At 46.3% G+C, this 10,260-nt stretch overlaps 1 long non-coding RNA gene across 1 annotated transcript; it reads right to left on the bottom strand.

Annotated features, from left to right (window-relative positions):
- Positions 1-269: 269 nt before the first annotated feature.
- LOC142017386 (uncharacterized) lies at positions 270-4,088 on the bottom strand. The gene is made up of 3 exons (XR_012646514.1): positions 4,010-4,088; positions 2,816-2,965; positions 270-611 (listed from the first exon to the last, which is right to left on the bottom strand). It is a non-coding gene; the product is annotated as an uncharacterized LOC142017386 (long non-coding RNA).
- Between the last annotated feature and the right edge of the window lie 6,172 nt (positions 4,089-10,260).

The following is a 10,260-nucleotide window of genomic DNA, read 5'->3' as shown; positions in this document are numbered from 1 at the left end:
TGGAGTACCCTCAGCCCCTCCATGCACAAGCTCCGCCATTTGGTGGGACAAAGGTGTCATGGCAGTGGCAGAAGCGGCTTCTCCTGTGGCTTGCTCGGGACAGGGCAGCTCCAGGGAGTCACCAGCAATTTACATGAGGGTTGGTCAGGGGGGCCAGTTCTGGATCTCTGTAGTCAGGGGTGGCTATCCTAAGGCCCACTAGATCTTGAGCACACACCACCCTGTTACACATTCCCACAGCAATATGTATTTCAGATCTTAACCAAATACCACACTGTCGGCCAATCCTTCATAACTAACTGCAGAGTTATTCATAAAAGAGTTATAAGTGGTTAATGGATCATATACAGACAATGACTGCAAAGTCCTTGTACAGGGTTTGTAGCAGGGATGGGAAAGATGGCTGGCTTGTAAAAGTCTTTCTGGTAATTTAGAAAGTAAGAATGGCCATTCTGGGTCAGAGCAAAGGTCCGTCTAGCCAAGCATCCAGTCTTCCAAAAGTGGCCAGTTCCAAGTGTCCCAGAGGGGATGAATAGATCAGCTATTCCATTCGCAGCTTCTGGCTAAAGATCGGAAGGTCTTCTATCCAGGGTTCAAGTTGCTCCTTTTAACTATAAATCCACAGTCCATAGAATTAGATCAGGAAAGAGACTAAGCAGGTATATCTCAAGTATCTTTTACATCCTCAGTCACATGCATGGAAATTTATTGTCCCAAACAAAGCCCCACAGAGCACGTGTGTGGAACATTATTGGCCCAAGGTGAAAGATCAGGGTCACATGTCCTTATCACATGTTCATACGCGCTTTTCTGACTCACAAGGCAGCCAGTGCCCATATTCTTTCTGAAATGTCCACAGAAAAAGCTTACAGGATTTTTTCAATGGTCTGCTGTGAACTGAGTGCTCTTAATGGCCTATGAGCACACAACTGTCTAGGCCTGATGTAAATCTATGCAGGGTGTTACCAAAACACATGTTGGAGATACAAACAACTAGCTGATATATTCATAACTTTAGATACCAATGTGATACTGGAACTTAATCAGCATGTCGTACTCAATCACTTGTAACTCTTCCATTGCAAGATACAATTGGTGGACGATATGTTGTGATTGTGTAACAGTGGTCATAGCAATGATACAAGTGGTTATTTTTAATCATACAGCCCAGACCAGTATTCAGCAGAAAGCCTATGAAGTGAGAGCATACTAGAGTAATGCACTCTAAGGCTGTGTCTAGACTAGCCCCCAACTTCAAAAGGGGTGTGGTAATTAGGTTGTCGGGAGATTACTAATGAAGTGCTGCGGTGCAAATGAAGCACTTTGTTAGGCTAAATCTCCCCCGCGGCAACTTCGAAGCGAGGAATAAAGGGACTTCGAAGTAGCGCAGGCACTTTGAAGTACCCACGGCTGACCTGCGGCTACACACAAGCTGGCACTTCGAAGTATCACACTTCGGAGTTGCCGTGGGGGAGATTTAGCCTAATGAAGTGTTGCATATGCACCGCAGCACTTCATTAATAATCTCCCAACACCTTCATTACCATGCCCCCTTCAAAGCTGGGGGCAAGTCTAGATACAGCCTATGTTGCCTATGCTGTTCAGAAGATGGGTGCTGTGTTCCGGGCCAAATAGTACTTTTTAGAAGTTTCAGTCCTATACAGAACCTAAAATTGGACCAGGTGCCAGCTGGTTATAACCAAAGCATTTGGAAAATTCTAAGCCTGATTTCTCAGAAGTGCTGACCGCTCCTGCTGAAGTCGGTAGGAGCTATAGATGCTCTACTCCCTCTTTTGTTTTTCAGGCTACAGATTTAGATTAGCCAAAATGCCATCACCCATCTTTTTAAATAACTCTTTGGTGTTCAGGGGGGAAAGTGTAGGGGGAGCATGGCTTGGCCCTATTTCTCATCACTAATAGGCGAAAGAAGATGAGAGAGTTCAGCAAGGAACAGCCACTTATCACCTTTCTACCTGCTCAAAAGAGATGGTCTGTACAGAAAAAACACCCAAACCATTTGTTCTAAGGAAGTGCATCCAAACAGGTGCTTTGTCGGAGACGTCTACCTATGTTGTTGCTTAAATCTAGCTTAGTGAAGGAGTGTTTACGCACAGTGCCTGATTGAAAGCCCTGCAGACTGATATGCTCCATTTTTGCACATGCTTGCTACAGAATGGACAGCTGCAATGAGCTCCTGCACCCTGCCTCCACCCTTACCCAGACAGACCTAAAGGTAGGTCTGCACAGCAGCTAGGAGCAAGCCTTCCAGCCTGGGTCGATGACGTCACCCTAGCACCTGAGCTCGTGCTACAAGGGGCTCAAGCTAATGCACTAATATTACAAGTTGGGACATTCTGGCTCAGGCTGGAGGCCAGACTTTCAATCCTAGGGATGGGGTGGGCTGGAGCACCCAGGCTTACACCCAGAACAGAATGTCCCACGGTGCTAACTTTAGCTCCCAAACTTAACTGCTGGCAGTAATCTGTGTACTTGGGCTGGGAGACTTGCTCCTAGCTAGACTGCCCCCTCAGGGTCAGAGAGGGACAGTTCAGTTTTATGGCCCATTCAGAGCTTGTCCTCTACTGCCTGCGGCACCAACCATGTGGTTTTCTGAGGTGGATGGAGATCACTCATTTCACATATGTCCCTGTAGCCTTCATTCCATCAGCCCTGCAGCAGGACACTGGCTGCTGGAGCAATGTGTATAGTGGGGTGCTGAGAGTCACTGAACCAAACCGTAAACCCTAGATATGATGGAAACCGCTTCAGATCAGGGGGTGCTGCAGCATCCCATGCCAGGCAATGTGTTTCTTACCTAAATTCTTTATTCGTCCTGTCCTGAAGGGTGAACTCTCATCTTACAGCACAGCTTGTGGTGTCAAGACCCCAAAAGAGCTGCCATCAGATGGAAGTAACCGCAAAATCCTGTTCTGGAACATCATTGCCAAGTCCCCTATTTTGGTTCCTAGCATTTGAAACATATGAAATATTAAATACTACAATGTTCAGGGAAGCAGAAATTTTGATAATGTTTTATTAATACTGCATAAAGCCAATGTGGACAATATTGGTTTTACTAATGAAAATAATGGCCTTAATTTTATTTGCTGATGCTAAGCATTTTGCACACATGCAGAGAATTATATTTACCCCCAAGCATGCAGTACAGAGGCAAAGGAAGTTACATCAATTAAAACATCAGAAAACAGAGACCTATTAACACTGGGAAAAGATAAACAATTTTGGCTGGGGCTGTAGCATGCTAAATTTGTTACGTTTGTTACGTCTTGCTCTTGTTGCATCTCATCACCCTAACACATGAAAACTTCTCCTGATGGGTGGATTAAAAGAGAACTGTTGTAATAAATATTCCATTCTGAGAAACCTGAGTGCTCTCCACACTGAATACATGGGGCTGCAGCTTCAGGTGGTTTATAATGAAACACAGGTGTCCTCCTCCTGCTCTGATATCTTTCCTCCCTCCCATGTACTTGAGAATTCAGTTATGTTTGGATGGGAAGCTGGCTACTCGTTGGCACTACCATAATTACAGTGGTCAAGGCCTGTGTTCTTGACAAAGAAAACATTCCTCTAACTGAACCTGAATAATCCTTAATGAGTCCTTGTATCTTGTGATAAATTTCATAATTATTCAGCCTCTACTACTAACACCGAAATTCATCACTCAAAGCAAATTAGCCGAGATTCATTAGAATAAGACATCTAGTAGGCACATGTACTTTATTAGCCTCTTACACCAATAGTTTTAATTAGGTACATATTTCACAGCTCTAGAGCTACTCGAGTGAAGGGCTGCTTTTATCTCTTTTATTTACAGTAACAAGCTATCAAACAAACACCACCATAATTAAACTTGGATGAAAAAAACCCTTTTTTTTAATTAATGGCAAACTATTCAAATCTGGAGATTTGTGAACCTGAAATGATTTTATTAACTACATAAATATCATTACCAAATGACTAACAAGATGGGGTTGACTACACCTACCTTGGAGTTACAAGTAGCTTTCCATTATTTTTCCCTTCCCTGATGGTTTCCCTCTATCTCACCTTCAGGAAAAAAGAAGATCTCTCCATCAGATATTTTAGTGATGAGAAAAGTGATTAAAATCCAGAACATTTTTAAATTATTAATAAGGAATTTAAATGATATTATAAAAAGGGAATACTGGAGAAAATGTTACACATTCATGGATTTTTACTCATGCATAATAATAAGTTGAAAACACTTTCGTTATAATACTTTCTAAATTAAAGAGAGGAAAAAGCCATTTCACAATCTCTTTACACAGCAGTTGAAAGGCCAATAAATGATAAATGGCGCCATCTGCTGGCTTTCCTGTTAAATAAGCCCTTCCAGTCAGTCTGCCACACAGAACTCAGTAGCCAGATATGTTGCTGGCCAGGGCAGTGTGTACCCTCGAACATAGTTGGATGTTACTTATGATAATCTACAGGACTTGGGTCAGCATTCCTTACTCAGGCAAATCACCTTCTGATCAAGGAAAGATTTGCCCCCACTAGGAGAATACAAAGCTGAATAATATCTGCTGTACAGGATAGAGGCCAAGGAAACATGGGAAGATATTGGTGTAGAGGAGTTATGTTTACTGTATGTAAAAAAGTGCCAATTTCAATCTCTATTTATTTAAACTTCTCTCTTGGCAACAAGTTTCTATTTCTATTTCATTAGCATGGTAAGATGCACACTTCTTAAAAAATATGAATGTTATTAATAAACCTCTTCTTGGCGCCTGAGAATGAATTTTCACACACATTTAACCAGCTTGTCTGCGTCTTCAGCATTTGATGTCGTTCTACTCTGTAGATAAACAATTTTTAAAAATAATAAATTGGACAGCAATTATCTGCAAATGGCACTTTCTTACTGAACAAACCTGCTGCGTGTGCATATTCAGAGGCAGATCTACCTCTTTCGGTGGCAAAAATAAACTTTAGCTGCTGTTTACGCCAGTAAGACCTGCAGCACCTGCACAGCTAAGTTGAGAGCAAGCTGAATTCTTTACGAGCTCAGGCATGATCAAAAGGATGGTTAATTAAGATCTAAATCATCCCTTTCATCACCAGCAACGGGGACAGAAATCCAGTGAGTGTTTCCCACGCTGTCCCAGAAGCCCTTCCAGAGGGATGGTCCAGGGATCTGAATCTGAGTAGACAGTGAAGTACAAGCATCTGATGAAGCGGGTCTTTGCCCATGAAAGCTTATGCTCCAAAATGTTAGTCTATAAGGTGCCACTGGACTTCTTGTTTTTGAAGTACATGCCAGTGAGTTGTAAGAGGCTGGTGGAGCTGGGAAGGAATGCAGCAGCAAGGGACTGGAGGCTGCTTCCCAAAATCTCCCCAGGATCTTAGGGGACGTGCTGATTTGTGGGCTGAAGGTGTGCAAAGACTGGGGAATAATGTGGTAGGAAAATGCCAGAAAGGAACCTTACTGAATTCCCTGTTCTCTACAATGCCTTTTCTCAAGGAGGGTACAATATGGCCTAATTTCCAACTGTAGAACTAAATTTCTACCTTCCTTAATGCACTTTCTGCCCTTCTGAAGACAAGGTGGTTGTCTCAGAAGGGAATGAGCTTGCACAGACATCACTGAAGGCTCAGGAGGTCCAACCTAGTATTTGTCATTGGTGAAGACATGAATATCTGTAGGAACCCAGATTTTCATTCCAATCCCAGTTTGTGCCAGCAGGGCTAGCAGTTAAGAAAGCCATCATTTACTCTGAGCACTGAGTACATATTCACTGAAAGACAACCAACATGGGTTCTTTACAATGCCAGGTTTAGCAAGCTACTTTGATCAGCAGAACTACACATTCAATTCTCCTAATCTTTAAATCGCCAAAAATACATCCAGACATATTTAAACTAATACAATGGGACAAAAATGTGGCATTAGCCTGTTTCATCTGATTCCTACAGACCCTGAAAGCACAGTACCAAAGTGCTAGGAGTCACAGACTATTTACCTCCCTGGTAATGAAATTCATAAGAGAAAATTCCATGAAACAGAAATGGGGAAACCTCAGTGCCTGTTATGTGTAAAATGCATAATCATGACTAAATGGCTTCTTTGGTTACAATGTCATACCTTTCAGCAAGTCTGTCTGTCCTGAGCTCGGCAATAGATGTGTGCTACATTTTAACTTCTTTTTTTCTACCACTGCATAGCTCTGGAGTCTAGACAAAGTACAAAATACAGATAACATTCCAAGTACACTCAGTATAATAATCAATCCACCAATTATAACAATAGCTCTGTTCTATTAATCCTCAGCCAAACAATTACCAGTTTGGGTCAAACTCCTGGCTCCATGAAGTTAATGGCAATCAGACCAGACATTCACTCAGATTTTGCAGTGGCAGTTGAACAACAAAGCTTTTGTCATTCACAGGTGCTTAAACCCTACCTCTCCGCAAATGAGGAAAGCTTTCCCCTGGAAAGTACTCATGTAAACAGTGCTTTGTCAGCAAAAGCAAATGCTGCTCATAGGAGGAAGGAGTTTTAACAGTGTTTACAACTGACTAGGTTTTGTCGACACAGCCGTATGGCTAAAAGCTGCGTAACGTAGACATACCCTGGGGGAAAAAGTTGTCAGAAAGTCTTTCCCATGGAAGCAGAGGTTCTCCCTCTGATCTCAGTGGTGGCAGCATCAAATATGGAAAGAAATGGTCTCTTAAGTGGACAGGTCTACACAGGCCGGGGTGGGGAACCTATGGCCTAGGAGCTGGACCACCTCTGTGAGCCTTGGGGTTCCCTCCCCCACACCACAGTGGCATAAGACAGTTCTGTTGCTCCCGCCACGCAGAGGTAGCAATGGCCGGAGCATCAACACTAGTTGGCTTGCTCTGCGAGACAGGGAGAGCCCTGAGCCTTGCAGGCCTAAGCCAGGCAAGCCACGCCCCAGTCTTGCCCACAGCCTCTGTCTGGCATGCAGGGGCAGGGAGAAGTGCCTCTTTATGTGATGGAGAAATACTCCATGCAGGCACCGCCCCTTACTCCCATTGGCTGAATCATGGCCAATGGGGACCGGGGGGGGGGGGGACAGTGCCAGAGGCTGTCTTCCTTGCCGCATACAGAGCCATGCAGGGTGATGCGCATCCCCATCCCACCCCCCTGGAGCTGTGGCAGGGCAGGCACATGTGCCCCTATCCCATCCCCTTGATCCCCACCCACCAAACCACTCCTGCACCTTCCCCCACCCCCAGCATCCTCCATACCCACCCTCCCACCCAGAGCCCTCAACCCCACCCTGCTCCTACACCCCCTCTTTCAGACCCCCCACTCCTAATCCACTCCTGCACCCCACCTCCCACCCACTTCTACACCCGTATCCAGACCTTGCCCCAGTCCACTCCTGCACCCACCTTATCTCCCACACACACATCCCCCTCCCCAGACCGCTCCTGCACCCACCCTCTCTCCCACACACATCCCCCTCCCCCAGCCCGCTCCTGAACCCTACCTCCTGCCCAGATCCCACACCCCAAGCTCACACCTCTGTCCTATCTCCTGTCTAGATCCCATACCCCTTCCGGCTCACTCCCCTCAACATTGCCCCCACCACAGAGCCCCGGGGAGGACCCACACACACATCCATTAGCCTCAGTTGGGGGCCACATCTGTGAGGCTATTTTCTGCTTCTTATTTGCATATGGCCCCTATGGCCCCAATCCCCCTCCAAAAGTTCCCCACCCCCATCTAAGCCGATGCTGTCACCGTGAACTCCACCTGAATGCTGAAAGTGTTTCGAGCGAGGTGCTCTACACACGCCGTACTTCTCAAGAAATGGACTGCTCTATTCCACACTCATTTCAACTTCCAGGTTGTCTCAGACAGTAAAGCCCCAAGCAGAGTGGATTGCAGTAGTCTAGTCTCAAGGTGAAAAAAGGCACAGATAATTATAGCCAAGTCGCATCCCAGAGAAACTGTCACATGTTTCTTAACAGGTGCAGATGAAACAAAAAGCTCTTGGGCGCAGCTGCTCTCTGGGCACCTAGGAGCAGGCCAGAGTCTAATAATACCAACATTTTGTGACTTTCTGTCACAGATAGCAGATGCAGTCTCTCGGTCACAGGTACTGGTTTTCCAGGCAGCTCGTTCTCACATGGTCTTCCAGCTCCTCCTAACATCATTACCTCAACTCTTCCCTGAACCAACCCTCAGCCAGCTCGCCCTCCCTCCCTGGCCCAGTCTCACATAAACATATTCCTCAGGTCTCTCGTAGAGCTAAACTGCATGTAAATGCCACAGTGAAAACACCACATCCCGTGTTCCACCACCAGCCCTCCAAATGGCTTTATCTATACATTGAACAGAAACAGAGATCACCACAGATCCTTAAGTGAGGTAGTATCAGAGAGTATCGTGTTAGCCTGTATCTTCAAAATCAACAAGAAGTCCTGCGGCAGCTTATAGATTAACAGATATTTTGGAGCATAAGCTTCCATGGGCAAAGACCTGCTTCGTCAGATGCAGAAGACTTCTTCCTGTTATGTGTGGTAGACAGGCAACTGGAACCCCTGTCATGCTTTGGGGTAGACGAGCAGTTGCCCAAAGCACCCTCAGAAACCTTGGACAAGGAAAGCTGCAGAACCATTTCAAAACAACTCCCATCTTTGCCTATCACTACAATACCCTCACAAGCAACAGTACCACAGGCTGCTGATGCAGGAATCAGAATGGAAGATATATTTGGTCTCTGAAAAGAAAGAGCGGCTGCTCTAAGCATTCTACAAGCAAGAAACCTTCCCGACCGTGTCTCTGTGCAGACAGCTACTACATGCAAAACTTGGTCCCCAGTTTATTCCCTGTGACTGTTTTACATTTTTGACATTGGAAAAAGGACATGTGTAGCCACAGAGTTAAATATCTTACTATCAGTTTAATATTTTATGCAACCGGCAGCATGACTGCAATGCTGTGATTGAGATTCTTACGTGCACAGAAGTCAGCAAATTCCAAAGTTGTATCTACAGCAACTAGTATTTGTTCCCATACATGAATACCATATTCAACAATATTATAAATAATGGAACATTTATATATATGTGAAGACTGAAAGTTATTCCATGCAGAAGCCAACAAGTCTCTGTCAATGAATTCTAGTCAGCGGGGGTCTTCAAGCCTGAGCCCTTCCATAATATGCTATTCACATTGTTCTGGCTCTACTTACCTGTTCCATAAGCTCTGTGCATTTATCCCATAAGTCTGGCAGCTCACTTACTGGAGATGCCCACTCGTGGGCGGGAAACATTATCCGTTCCGGAATGAGTTTTGAAGGCCGCCTTACTTGCACTGAGGAGGCTGTTGAAACCTGGAGCCTCAAATCTATATAAACCTGTCTGTTTGTTCAAGAACCCCTCTGAAAGGTAAGAGCTAGGACCACTACATTTGATATGTAGCTTCCTCTTATCCTAACAAGGCAAGGTCAGGATTTGGTTGTGCCAGGAAAACAGGATGTGGCTGGAATGGGATTGTTTTCCATAAGACAGAAAGGAAGGGGGCTGATAGGAAGGACAGCTATAATGCAGACTGACCTGTGGGGTCAGTGAGAGTGAGGGATAGCAATACTGCAGAGCGACCACAGGAGGGAAGCTGCACCAGGAAGCAGGTGGCCTGCTGGAGCCAGGGCTCACCATGTTTCCTGTCAGCTGCACAGGTGAACGCCCCCCTGCCCCAAACCCTTCCTCAGCAGCCCTTGGCTGCAGCACCAGGCAGGGTGGGGGCCCACCAGCCAGCATCCCCGCCATACCCAGTGCAGCACCACCAGAGCTGGGGCCAGGCCTCCCGGACTCCCTGGAGGAGCATTGCCAGGAGCCGGGGCCAGGCCATACAGCCTCATGCCCCCTTATTGACTCCCTGCAAGGAGCCAGCAGCCAGGGCGAGGCACTGCAGCCCCAGCCCAGCCTGAGGAGGAGCAGCGGAGGGCAGCTTCAGTGCCATCTTCATTGTGCCACAGGAGACCCTGGTGAGTTCCCCCCCACAGATGTCTCACCCCTCCTGAGATCCCACAGACCTACCAGCCCCCTGTCCTGAGCTCCCACACACACACCTCCCACCCCCATAGCTTGACTCCTGCGGGCAGATGAACCTGGACCTACCTCAGCTGGGTGCGGGACATGCATCACTCCACTGGCTGTGCTCACTGGAGCTGCAGTGGCCATCAAGAGGGGCTTCTCACCTGGCCCCAAGCTGCTGCAGTGAGACAGGGCAGGGGT

Source organism: Carettochelys insculpta, chromosome 9, assembly GCF_033958435.1.
Source record: "Carettochelys insculpta isolate YL-2023 chromosome 9, ASM3395843v1, whole genome shotgun sequence".
NCBI classification, from domain to species: Eukaryota; Metazoa; Chordata; order Testudines; family Carettochelyidae; genus Carettochelys; species Carettochelys insculpta.
This window is presented reverse-complemented; position numbering and strand designations above follow the sequence as displayed.